Here is a 13,125-nt window from a genome sequence, read left to right on the forward strand (position 1 = left end):
GCCTACCCTCTGACTTAAACTGCTAATGAAATGCCTTACAATATTCTTCACTAGTCAGATTGAACCACTTGTTACCTGTCCAATGATATCTTAGGTTATCACATCCTGAAATATAATTATTTCTCAATGCCATGCTGTGGTCTATAAATTATCTTGGGTATAGAGATCCCACCATGTCTTGCAAATGAACCTTCTTGAATCTTGAAACTGAAACTGCTTTTTTAAAAAAATATATTTTATTGATTTTTTACAGAGAGGAAGTGAGAGGAATAGAGAGTTAGAAACATCAATGAGAGAAAAACATCAATCAGCTGCCTCCTGCATACCCCCTACCTGGGATGTGCCTGCAACCAGGGTACATGCCTTTGACCGGAATCGAACCTGGGACCCTTCAGTCTGCAGGCCGACACTCTATCCACTGAGCCAAAGCAGTCAGGGCTGAAATTGCTTTTTGTAGCTGTCAGTCCTAAACTAAGGCTGAGGAGTTTATTTTTTGACAATTACTTTTCCTATAACAACCTGATATTTTAAAAAGTTTAATAAAAAGTCAGAAACTGATCATATATAGAATGAGAATGTTAATGATTCAATGAATTACTGAAAATACATTAATTTTTTTGCAATAAACCTTATGAAATTATAGAATTAGAGTAAATCACTTTATAATGGATACATAAAATTTACATAATGTTTTCAAATTTGCAATTACAGTGTTAGATTAGACTTTAATTCTTAATTTTACTTTCATTATGACTGAGATTGACCTCATGGTTAATTGTTCCTATTTATACTCCTTCTTAATATTGAGGTGTCTTAAAAATCAGGAATAGGCTTTTTTTCTAAAGGCTCAATAGCTTCCAAATTAAATTGTTATATCTATACCCTTAATTCTTTGCAGTCTTGATATAAATTTGCAATATATCATTAAACTGTTTCTAGCATAATAACTATAACTTCAAGACAGTAAGTTCCAAATTTCTCAGTTAAGTGAAACTCAATAGCAAAGTAAATTTGAATAAAGGTAATTTATGTAATCTCTGTTTGAGAAAGCACTAGAAATATAACATTTTTATATTTTTAATATGACTTTTTAAAATATTATCTCAACTTATTTATGAACTAGAGGCCTGGTGCACAAAAATTTGTGCATTGGGGGCGGGGGGAAGTCCCTCAGGCCAGCCTGTACCCTATCGCAGTCTGTGACTCCTCAGGGGATGACCACCTGCTGGCTTAGGCCCACTCCCCAGGGGATTGGGCCTAAGATGGCAATCAGACATCCCTCTGGCAGCCCAGCAGCCCTCAGGGGATGTCCACTTGCCAGCGGGGAGCAGGCCTAAATTGCAGTCGGACAGCCTTAGCACTGCTGAGGAGGCAGGAGAGGCTCCCACCACCACCGCCGTACTGGCAGCCATCAGCCTGGCTTGTGGCTGAGCAGAGCTCCTCCCATGTGAGAGTGACCTGACCACCAGAGGGCAGCTCCTGCATTGAGTGTCTGCTCCCTGGTGGTCAGTGTGTCATAGTGACCAGTCATTCCCAGTCTTTCTGCTGTTAGGGTCAGTTTGCATATTACCCTTTTACTATATAGGATAGAGGCCTGGTGCACGGGTGGGGGCTGGCTGGTTTGCCCTGAAGGGTGTCCCGGATCAGCGTGGGGGTCCCCACTGGGGTGCCTGGCCAGCCTGGGTGAGGGGCTGAGGGCCATTTTCAGGCTTGCGGGTGACTGAAGCTCCCAACCTCTCTTTTTTTTCTTTTTTATTCTGGGATTTATTTAACTTCTATGGCTGTCACTGGAACTGAGAGCCAGCTTTAGCTCTGAGGCTTGGCTCCAGCTCTGATACTCGGCTGCTGAAAGCAGGGATCTGGGTTTGTTTGGGTTCTATAATTGTAACACTGTTGCAGTCCTGCTCAATCCAGCTCTGACAGCTGAAAACAGGTTTCTGGAGTTTGTCTAGCTTCTATAATTGCAACATTGTTTCTTAGAGTGCAAGCTCAGAGCCCAGCAGCAGCAGGCAGGGAACCTTGGCTTCCTCCGTCACTGGAGCAAGCAAGCCTCCTGTTTGCTTCAGCTGCCTTGCTGCCGGCCGCCATCTTGGTTGGCAGTTAATTTGCATATCTCACTGATTAGCCAATGGGAAGGGTAGTGAAGTTACGGTTAATTATCATGCTTCTCTATTATTAGATAGGATCATGTTTCATATATCATCTATATATATAAAAGCCTAAGTGACCGACCATTTTACAGTTCATCGAGTAGCAATGACGCACACTGACCACCAGGAGGCAGATGCTCAATGCACAGGAATGGAGGCATGGAACAGACTGATGAATCTCAGAGGAAAGGTGGGAAAGTGAGGGCGGGAAGAGATTAACCAAAGATCTTATATGCATACTAGAGGCCTAGTGCATGGACTTGTGCACTGTTGGGGTCCCTCAGCCTGGCCTGTAGGGATTGATCTAAAACTGGTATGCATCCCCTGAGGGGTCCTGGAATTTGAGAGAGTGCAGGCCAGGCCAAGGGATTTCACTGGTACATAAATCTGTGCACTGGGCCTCTCGTATAATATATATCAATATGTACAGTTCCTAACAGAGGCTAAAATGATTATATATGCATTATTTCTTGAAGGTTTTTGGTGAAACTAATTTTAAATATGTATAAGCTGCCCAGCCAGTGTTGTTCAGTGGTTGAGTGTCAACCTATGATCCAGGACATCAAAGTTCAACTCCCGGTCAGGACACATGCCACGGTTGAGGGCTTGGTCCCAGAGCAGGGGTGCAGTGGCAGCAGATCAATGATTCTCTCTCATTATTGATGTTTCTATCTCTCCCTCTCTCTCCCTTCCTCTTTGAAATCAATAAAAATGTTGAAACAAAAAATAATAAGTAAATAAATAATTATATACAAGCTGACTAAATAGATAGATGGGTAGAGGGATAAATACATAGATAGGAGGTTAGATACATACTTAGACACATGTATACATACATACTTGTAAGTTTTTAAAATTTGACAAGTGCACATTCTTTACTAAGGCTTTACATCACAGAATTATACAATTGGTACAAAAAAAATTCCAAGGTATTATAGTTATTAATAGGTCATCATTCTAGTTTTCACATGATAGCACCACTTTATGCTTATGAAGTGTAAAAGAGAATATTGCTAAATTATCAGTCCTGTCCCATTACCGGATTCTCACTGTCTTGGATTTTCTAACCCGGTATTCTTATTCATAGTTGCATTCCAATAAACAGGGATGTGTTTAAGTGATCTCCACATTGTATTTAAAATTTTTTTCTAGGAGAGTAGGAGAAACATAAGCAGTGAGTTATTTTAAGATGAGGATAAGGTAGCAAGTTAACCAGTGATAATGCACCTCTCTTTTCTCAATCCTGTCCAGATTCAAAGTACTGTGTATCTCTCCTTTAAGGACAGGTTGCGGGATTTTGAAGACCAAAGCAATCACAAATAGCTGACTCCTGAGAGTGAAAAGCTGCCTATTTGCAAGTAAGGTGGGTGAGTGGGAACCACAGAAAATGAGTTATGTCTCTGTTTTATATGAAAGAAAAATTGAGGCCAAGCAGGCTGGTCATAGAATTTACAGAGTTGTCTATATGTTCTTGCTATAGAGATTTGGTCATTTATTGTATGGTATGAATCAGGAGTTGGTAAACTATAACTGTGAGCCAAATATGACCTTCCATTTATTTTTGTAAAAAAAGTTTTATTGGATCATAGATAAATTAACTCATTTACATATTATCTACTAGAGGCCTGGTGCATGAATTCGTGCATGGGTGGGGTCTCTCTACTGGACCAGCAATGGAGGCCAATCAGAGCCATCTCACCTAGTCCCGATTGGGGCCGATGGCCAGGGAGGGACCTATGGAGTGACCGCAGGAGGGCTCTGGGATGTGTCTGGCCCTGTCTTACCCAGTCCCAATAGGCCGGACGTGAGCAGCAAGCTAACCTACCGGACAGAGCATCTGTGCATCTCATAGGAACTGGTAGGTCAACCGTTCAGTTGGACACTTAGCATGTTAGACTTTTATATAAGTAGATTGTAACTCATGGCACAGAATGCTCGGCATGCACTTTCCCTCCAGCCCCTGGTCTTGGAGACCTCATGTCTTTCCAAGGCTCTTCTCACCCTCTTCTGCTGCCACACAAAGTAAATTGAGTTGTGTGCATGGAAACCCTTTGCAGGCTCCATGGGTGTATCTTTACTTCTCTGCAGTTCCAATTACCCCAACATAAGGAGAGACACCCTCGTTATTAGGTAACACCATTGTGGTAAGACCCCTGCTCAGCCTACTGCAGCAGTTTTAAATAGGCCATTGGTTGCCCTAGATGGTTTGGCTCAGTAGATAGAGCCACAGCCTGCAGACTGAAGGGTCCTGGGTTCAATTCTGGTCAAGGCACATTCCTGGGTTGCGGGCTCAGTCCCCAGTAGGGGGCATGTGGGAGGCAGCAGATCAATCCTCTCTCATCATTGATGTTTCTATCTCTCTCCCTCTGCCTTCCTCTAGGAAATCAATAAAAATATATTTAAAAAAAATAAAAATAGGCCATGAATCAAATGTCCCTGTTCTCCATCCATCCAGTCCCCTCACACCATCTTTGTTTTTGCTCCTCTTCCCCCCAGCCCCCCACACACTCTGCTGGGTCTGTAAAATGGGGTCAAGATTTCTACTTCAAACAAGGGTGGCACTTCTGCATGGCCCTCCTTCCCTGCCTATCCCTGTCCCCAGTCCTGTGGGGTCTCTCCCTCCCTCCCCACCTTCTAATTTGGTGGGCCCTGCTCTGCCCCCTCCTCCTGCGACCTCCTGTCTGCAGCCCCCCCCCTTTCTCCTCTGGAGGCAGAACCCCCCAAAGGCTGTGCGGGGTGAGGCGGTGTTGGGGAGGCAGTGCAGGCGGGGCTTTGCGGGGCCATGCAACCTTGTGGAGCTGTGCAGAGCGAGTCCAGGTGGGTCCTTGGAGGATATCTGGGGTGATAGGTCACAGGGAGGAGGAGGGAGAGACATGGAGCCTGTCCCATGGAAAGGCACTGGGCTCCTCGGCTGCCCCCACCCAGCAGCTTTTTAGGCCCCTGCGCAACTGTCGCCCTCCGCCCCTTGCTCTTTCTGCTTCCTTTCAAGTTTTGGACTTGGTTTCTCTGACTCACACCAGTCCTCCTCTCTGCTGTGTCCCTGAGAGCCTGAGGCTGCCCCTTGGCCTTGGGCAGGTGCACCCGGCCCATCGCCCTGTAACGGTGCTGCCCACTCTTGTGCAGAACGGTGCTGCCCACTCTTGTGCAGAAGTTACTGAAACTTAAAAAGCAGCAGCTCTGACCTAACCAGTTTGGCTCAGTGGATAGAGCATTGGCCTGTGGACTGAAGGGTCCCAGGTTCGACTGAGGTCAGGGCATGTAGCTTGGTTGTGGACACATCCCCAGTAGGGGGTGTGCAGGAGGCAGCTGATCGATGTTTCTCTCTCATCGATGTTTCTAACTCTCTATCCCTTTCCCTTCCTCCCTATAAAAAATCAATAAAAATATATTTTTTTAAAAAGCAGCAGCTCTGAAGATTATAAATTGTGCACTAAGAACGCCATAGGATGCGGAGGGCTGTGCAGTCCACTGGCTCTTGAATCACAGGTAGCAGCCTCCTGCGCCACACGGTCCCTCCTGGCTCCTATCCCCGCCTGCCTCCGTCACGGGCTCAGGCGAAACCCTGGGAGCTTCCTCACACATTACTTTCCAGGCCAGCCCACCAGCACCCTCAGCAAGCCAACCTACCAGTCAGAGCGTCTGTCCCCTGGTGGTTAGTGTGGGTCATAGCGACTGGGTGAGCAGTAGAACTCCCAGGCGAACTCCCAGTCCAGGGGACAATTTGCATATTAGGCTTTTATTATATAGGACTAGAGGCCCGGTGGATGAAAATTTATTCACTCAGTGGGGTTCCTCAGCCAGGCCTGAACCCTCTCACAGTCTGGGAGCCCTGAGGGGATGTCTGACGCAGGTCTTAGGCCCGCTCCAGGGAGTGGGCCTATCCACAGTTTGGCCTCCCTCTATGGGAGGTGACCGGGTGGGCCAATCAGGGGATGGCACCTTCCAGGGAGTGGCCAGCAGTGCTCCCGACTGTTCCTCTGCCGCCACTGGTTGCTGCTGCCACTGGTCACTGCCACCACTGGTCGCTGCCACCCCTTGATCACTGTCTCCTCTCTTTGCCCCGCTGGCATGAGCCTTGGCCAGCCCCACCCCCCACCCACCAGTCATTTTGCTGTTCAGTCAATTTGCATATTATGCTTTTATTATATAGGATGGTTGTTTTCACCCTATCATAGCAGAACTGTGTTATTGCAGTTGAAACCATAAAGTTCAGAAAGTCTAAAATATTTACTATCTAACCCTTTAAAGAAGAAAAGTATGCAAGCCCCTGGTATGAATATACAACTATTTACATATTTTATTATATGCTGATGTTTCTTTATTTTTTTAATAATGTTTCATTTATTGGATTTACTTTATTTCTATTTACTGGATCTTTCTTTTTTAATTTAATTTACCTTTATTGTTAAAAGTATTACAGATGTCCCCTTCCCCCATTGACCCTTCCACTGGACCCTCCCTCCCAGGCTTTCACCACACTATTGTCTGTGTCCCAGATATGAGTTCTTTGGATTATACCTCCCCCACAATCCCCTCCCAACTTTTTACTTCATAATAGATATTTAATATGTTATAAGATCAAGATAAACAATTTACAGTTTAATAAAAATATTTCACATTTATGTTTTCCTATAAATTTGATAAGGAATACATAGTTTGTCCCTAAACCATGTTGCTTATTCATGATTCACCACAGTGTACTAGTGATTTATACTAGTAAATGTATTGGCTCCACAGCTAGAATAATTTCACATTCAGTTAAAATATGCCACACTACTAGTGAAATAAGAGGCTTCAAATAGATAATCAATTAATTTCAATAGTGGTTTGATTATTCCATCCAATTCATTGGGAAAAAAATAAAGCTTTATAAAAGTGTATTCTGTTGAAGGCAAGATATCTGACAGTATTAGAAATGCTATTGAAAATTTAGTAAGAATGTTTAAAGCTAAAGTTATTGTTGTTTTAAAATTATATATTTTATTAAGTATATCCTAATATATATTGTTTTCATTATGCTGAGAAAAGGATGGGAAAATGTACTTGTAATTTATTGTCATACACACATAAGTCATATTGTAAATCCAAAATAGTTGGGATATTCAGACAATTGGATTAGAATCTTTACCTGAAAATTTCACAAATAACTTTAAATATTTACAAGAAAGCACACTAATTTCTTTGTGACAAACTGATATTGAAAAAAAAGTTGCATATCATAATGTGTTTTCTCTCACTGTTGTCCACATTTAGATTTTAGTGATGTTTAAATTTCTGAGGAATGAATGAAAATAAACCAAAGTATTTTAGGGATGTTTTGACATGTTAGTGGAAGAAGCCTTTAAATGTAGGTTATATCTTGTTTAAAATCAGTTATGAGCATTTAATTAAAAAATAACATTTAACACAAAAAAAAATCAGTTTTTGAAAGTGTTAGTGAGTTGTACTTATTTTTTTTAAAAGCATTAAAGTTTATCCCTGCACAATGCAATGAAGACACTTAACAAATTTGATAAGTTCAAAAGTGTACAACATTATATACACTATAACTGTGCTTTTTAATAGCTGGGCATGTGGGAAACACTATTTGAAGGGAGCACCTATATTTCATGGATAGATTGATGTGCTAGGACAAAATGGAATTAAATAGAAAAGGTCTATAACTCTGCAGCACCTAAGTTTGGCCAACACTCAAAGGGATTATATATTTAGAGATCATTTGTTTTGTGAGGATTATTTTTGAAAATGTGTGTCAAATAATTCTGAATAGAATAAAAATATGGATCTGGCCCTAACCAGTTTGGCTCAGTGGACAGAGCGTCGGCCTGCGGACTCAAGGGTCCCAGGTTCAATTCCCGTCAAGGGTGTGTACCTTGGTTGCGGGCACATCCCCAGTTAGGGGGTGTGTGGAAGGCAGCTGGTCGATGTTTCTCTCTCATCGATGTTTCTGACTCTCTATCCCTCTCCCATCCTCTCTGTAAAAAAATCAATAAAATATATATAAAAAAATATGGATCTGATGTAAATATTTGATCTATGTATTTTATACAAAAAATAGAATTGAGGATTCTTTCCATTCAGCAGATTTTCCCAAGAAATGAACAGAAACCTCAATATGTGTACAGTGACACTTTTTTCAATTAATAATGGCATAATTAGAAAGAAAGTTGAAAGCAATAAATTTAAACCTATCAATAATAAATGCAACTTTGAACAAGGTATAGATGATTTTATGAAAAATTAAGATAATAGAACCATATGAAAAAATACTCAATCTTCAGAAAAAAATAGTATTAGAGATAAATATGACTAAACATAGTTTCTGCTGAAATTATTTTGTAATGTTCAGATAATCAAAATAATATATGTTCAAAATTTTCCCTTTGATTTATAGATATCAAGTTGCAATCATTTTCTTTGAAAATAATTTTATTTAAAATAATTTTGTATAAACTATTTTCTATGTCTGCTTATTTAAGGAAATGAAATTGCCAATCAATAAATAACTGTTTCAAATATTATGTAATTATAACTGAGACAGGTCAGTAAGCCAAGACAAGTGGAATAGGGAAACTGGGATAGATAGCTGAACAAACTGGAAGAACAATTTACAGCAGGTACAGAATGTCACCAGGCGGAAAGCCCCAGGGGCCTAACAAGGGGCAAAGCTAGGGAAACAAGGGCCTCGCCCCCAGGGCGACCTTCCCACCCCTAGCATATTGCTGCTCATGTGCTTTAAACCCCCTAACATTTCCTCCCTAGAGATAACATCTAGGCCTCAATTGTATTTCAGTCCCAGTCCCAGACAAGCAATGCCATTGCTGACCTCAGAACCAGCTGCCTTGACTAAGGACCACCTGCCCTCAAGCCCACCAATCAGGGGAGACCACGACCCTAAAAGAGCACACCGGCAAAGCCTATGGATAGTCTACTGAGACCTTCCAGGAGACCTCCCCTAAGATTCCGGCCTGGAAGAGATAAATAAATAGCCTCAACACAAAAGATGCAGTATGTGCCCTCTCTTGGGAGCACACCTACACCACTCCCTTTCCCTGTTATTCTAAGGAACCTCAGGAGACTTGTCTCAGTGGAGTGGAGGGCAGTGACAGCGTGTCCTACGCTAAACCCCTGCACCTGTCTCCAAGGTCCCCCTTTTTCTCTGACTTCCCAGGGAGCTAAAGCAGCCCAGCCTAGGCCCTCCTGTGGCTCCTTCCATGCTAAGCTCTTCCTTGGTTCACTGTCCTGCGTGTGCTTTTACTGCAGCCAATAAATCATTGCTTGCTTTGCTGGATTTTGTTTTGACTGAAATCATTCCTTCAAAGAGATAAGAACCAAGGTCTCATCGTCTCAGCAATGATATAACTACTTTTAGCTACCTCTTTTGCTCAAAAATGCTATTATTTGAAGGCAATTGCATGGTTTCCATATGTATGTAGCATATGGTAAGAGACTGTAAAACATTTTTCATCTCATAACATCCCTCAAGGAAACAAAGGAATTGAAGGAAAAAAGACTGGAAAAGATTTATTTGAAGGTAATTGGAATTCCTTTTTTTTTTTTTTAAGGTTTCATCTTTTTTTAATTCTGTATCAATTGACATTCAGTATCATTTTATAGTAGTGTTAGGTGTACAGCATACTAGTTAGAAAATTATATAATTTACAAAATAATTTCCCCAATAATTCTAGTACTCACTTGGCTCCATACATAGTTACAATTATATTATTTACTATATTGCCTGTACTGTTCTTTATATCCCCATGATTATTCTGTTACTGCCAAATTGTACTTCTAAAATCCCTTAATTTTTTTTAATCAGCTCCCTAGCCCCCTCTGATCTGGCAACCCTCAGTTTTTTCACTGTATTCATGAGTCTATTTCAACTTTGTTTGCTTATTTTGTTTTAGATCCCACATATAAGAAAGTTTGGATTCTCAAAAGCTACACACAAAATTCTAAAATCTATTGCTTTCTTGCCTTTGCTGTTATATCAAGTTTGTCAAATCCCACTTACATAAACTATCATGCTCTTACTATATCATATACCATAACCTTGCATACAATATTTTTCAATGTAGTTAATCATCTCATAATGCCCTTTACAGAAGAATGTGCCTAGAATATTTCAGGGCATGGCAAGTGCACAAATGTTACTACAAAACAGTTATACACAATTTGACAAAATACCCCCAATTCTATTTTAATTCTGATTTTAATTTTAAGCAGTTTTTGCCATGATCAATGATGCCTTTCAAATTCCTTGTAAGCTCTGACATCCCTGCCTCAGAAGTCTCCTTCCTTATTTCACCTCCAAACAACTTTCAACACAATCCTATCTAATAAAAGAGAAACATGGTAATTAGCGTACAACCGTTACACTTCCCATTGGCTAATCAGGGCGATATGCAAGTAAAGTGCCAGCCAAGATGGTGGCCGGCAGCCAGGCAGCTGGAAGCTAACATGAAGCTTGCTTGCTTCAGTGACGCAGGAATCCAACGTTCCCCGCCTGCCTTGCCAGCCTCTGAGCTTGCAGTTAGAAACATTGTAACAAATATAGAAGCTAAACAAAACCCCAGAAACCTGCTTTCAGCTAGCTGGGATCTCAGAGCTGGAGTTGATACAGTGTCTCGATTATAGAACCCAAACAAACCAGATACCTGCTTTCAGCAGCAGAGGCCTCAGAGCTGGAGTCAGAGCTAAAGCTGGCCCAGAAAAAGAAAAAAAAGGAGCAGTTGGGAGCTTCAGTCACCCGCCAGCCTGAAAACAGCCCTCAGCCCCTCAACCATACTGGCCAGGCACCCCAGTTGGGACCCCCACCCTGAAGGGTGTGTGACCAGCTGCAAACAGCGATCATCCACTCATCCAGGCTGGCCAGGCACCCCCGTGGGGACCTCCACCCTGAAGGGTGTGTGACCAGCTGAAAACAGCCATCATCCCCTCATCCAGGCTGGTCAGGCACCCCAGTGGGGAACCCCACCCTGATCCAGGACACCCTTCAGGACAAACCAACCAGCCCCCACCCATGCACCAGGCCTCTATCCTATATAGTAAAAGGGTAATATGCCTCCCAGCACCGGGATCAGTGGAGCTGAGAGGCCTCCCAGGACTGGGATAAGCGTGACAGGGGGCAGCGCACAAACCCCCTGATCGCCCTGCGGCTCTGTGTGTGACAGGGGGCAGGGCCACAACCTCCCTGTCTGCCCTGCTCTGTTCATTACAGGGGAAGGCACCCCAACACCCTGATCAGCCCTGCTCTGAGTATGAGAGGGTGCGGTGCGCCCCTCCCCCCCCCGGGCCCTGCTGTGTGTGTGACAGGGTAGAGCCATAACCTCCCCATCAGCCCTGCCCTGAGTGTGACAGTGGTGGCGCCCCAACACCCTGATCGACCCTGCTCTGTGGGTGATAGAGGACGGCGCCCCAACCCCCTGATCCGCCCTGCTCTGTGTGTGATGGGGCGGTGCTCCAACTCCCCTATCGGCCATACTCTGTGAGTGACAGGGGGGAGCTCCCCAACCCCCTGATGGGCCCTGCTCTGTACGTGACGGGGGCAGCACCCCAACCCCCTGATTGGGCCTGCTCTGTGCGTGATGGGGGCAGTACCCCAACCCCCTGATTGGCCCTGCTCTGTATGTGACGAGGGCAGCGCCCCAACCCCCTGATTGGCCCTGCTCTGTGCGTGACAGGGGGTGGCGCTGCAACCTCCCCATTGATCCTGCCTTGAGTGTGACAGGGGGCAGTGCCCCAACCCCCCAATCGGCCCTACCCTGAGTGTGACTGATGGTGGCATCCCAACCTCCTGATCCGCCCTGCTCTGTGCATGACAGGGGCGGCGCCACAACTCCTCAATCGGCCCTGCTCTGAGCCAGACCAGGGGCTGCACCTAGGGATTGGACCTGCCCTCTGCCACCCGGGAGAGGCCTAAGCCAGCAGGTCGCTATCTTCCGAGGGGTCTCAGACTTTGTGAGGGCACAGGCTGGGCTGAGGGACTCCTCCATCCCCTCGCCCCGAGTGCACAAATTTTTGTGCACTGGGCCTCTAGTGAAATATAATTAAATTTAAATGTGTCCCAAAATATTCCGACATATAAAAACAAAATTAACAGTAGAATGTTTGTAGGTCATGTCCTGTCGATCTTAGAGTGTGTAATGAGCTAAACTATTATACTCCCTCCATTTGTTGAAATCCTAATTCCAAGACTGCATAATTTGACAATATTTGAAGGTAGAATTTTTGTATTTTTGTAAGTAGCAGTTTATGAATTCACTTTATTTTCATATTTTAATAGAATTACGTTATTTATAAAGTCATCTTACCTCAAAATGGTGGGGGACAGATACATTCATATCCTTGCTCATTCCATTTTTCTCTTTTATTAATGCAACTGCCATTATTTTTACAGGGTTTATAAGAACATGCATCAACTTCCTGGCAGTATTTTCCAGAAAATGGAGTCTCACAATGACAGTTGTATGTCTTGCTCCAAATTTCAGTAAGACATTTACCATGCCCAGAGCAATATTCTGAATTCAGATATTCCTGGCAGAACTGCTCTTTCACTGTCATATTTAGTCGAACTCCCAGTTGACAAAGCGATGGACCACTTGCCATTACTATAATAAAATAATGTGTCCCAACAGTCAGCCACTGAGAGTTAACAGTGTGCATTCCTTTTAGTTTGCAACCGAAAAGTAACTGCTCTTTAGCTGTGGTGTTCTGCAGACAGTCAATGAAGGATGCTTCAGAAACATTCACCAAATTTAGTTCTGGAGAGTGAAGAGATGGTGCAGAAGAAATTACAAGGTTGCCTCCTCATTGAATTTGCAAAGGGCAAATCTGGGGGACAGCTAGATTGCCTGAAGTACTCATTTTAGTATTTATGTCCTCAAACCAGCAATCTCCATAGGCGTCCATGCAAATGTTTTCTGTTAGTGCCCAATTCACCACATATGATGAGGGTTGTGCATGCCATTCTTCC

Source organism: Myotis nattereri (assembly GCF_964212035.1).
Source record: "Myotis nattereri genome assembly, chromosome: 6".
Taxonomy (NCBI): Eukaryota; Metazoa; Chordata; class Mammalia; order Chiroptera; family Vespertilionidae; genus Myotis; species Myotis nattereri.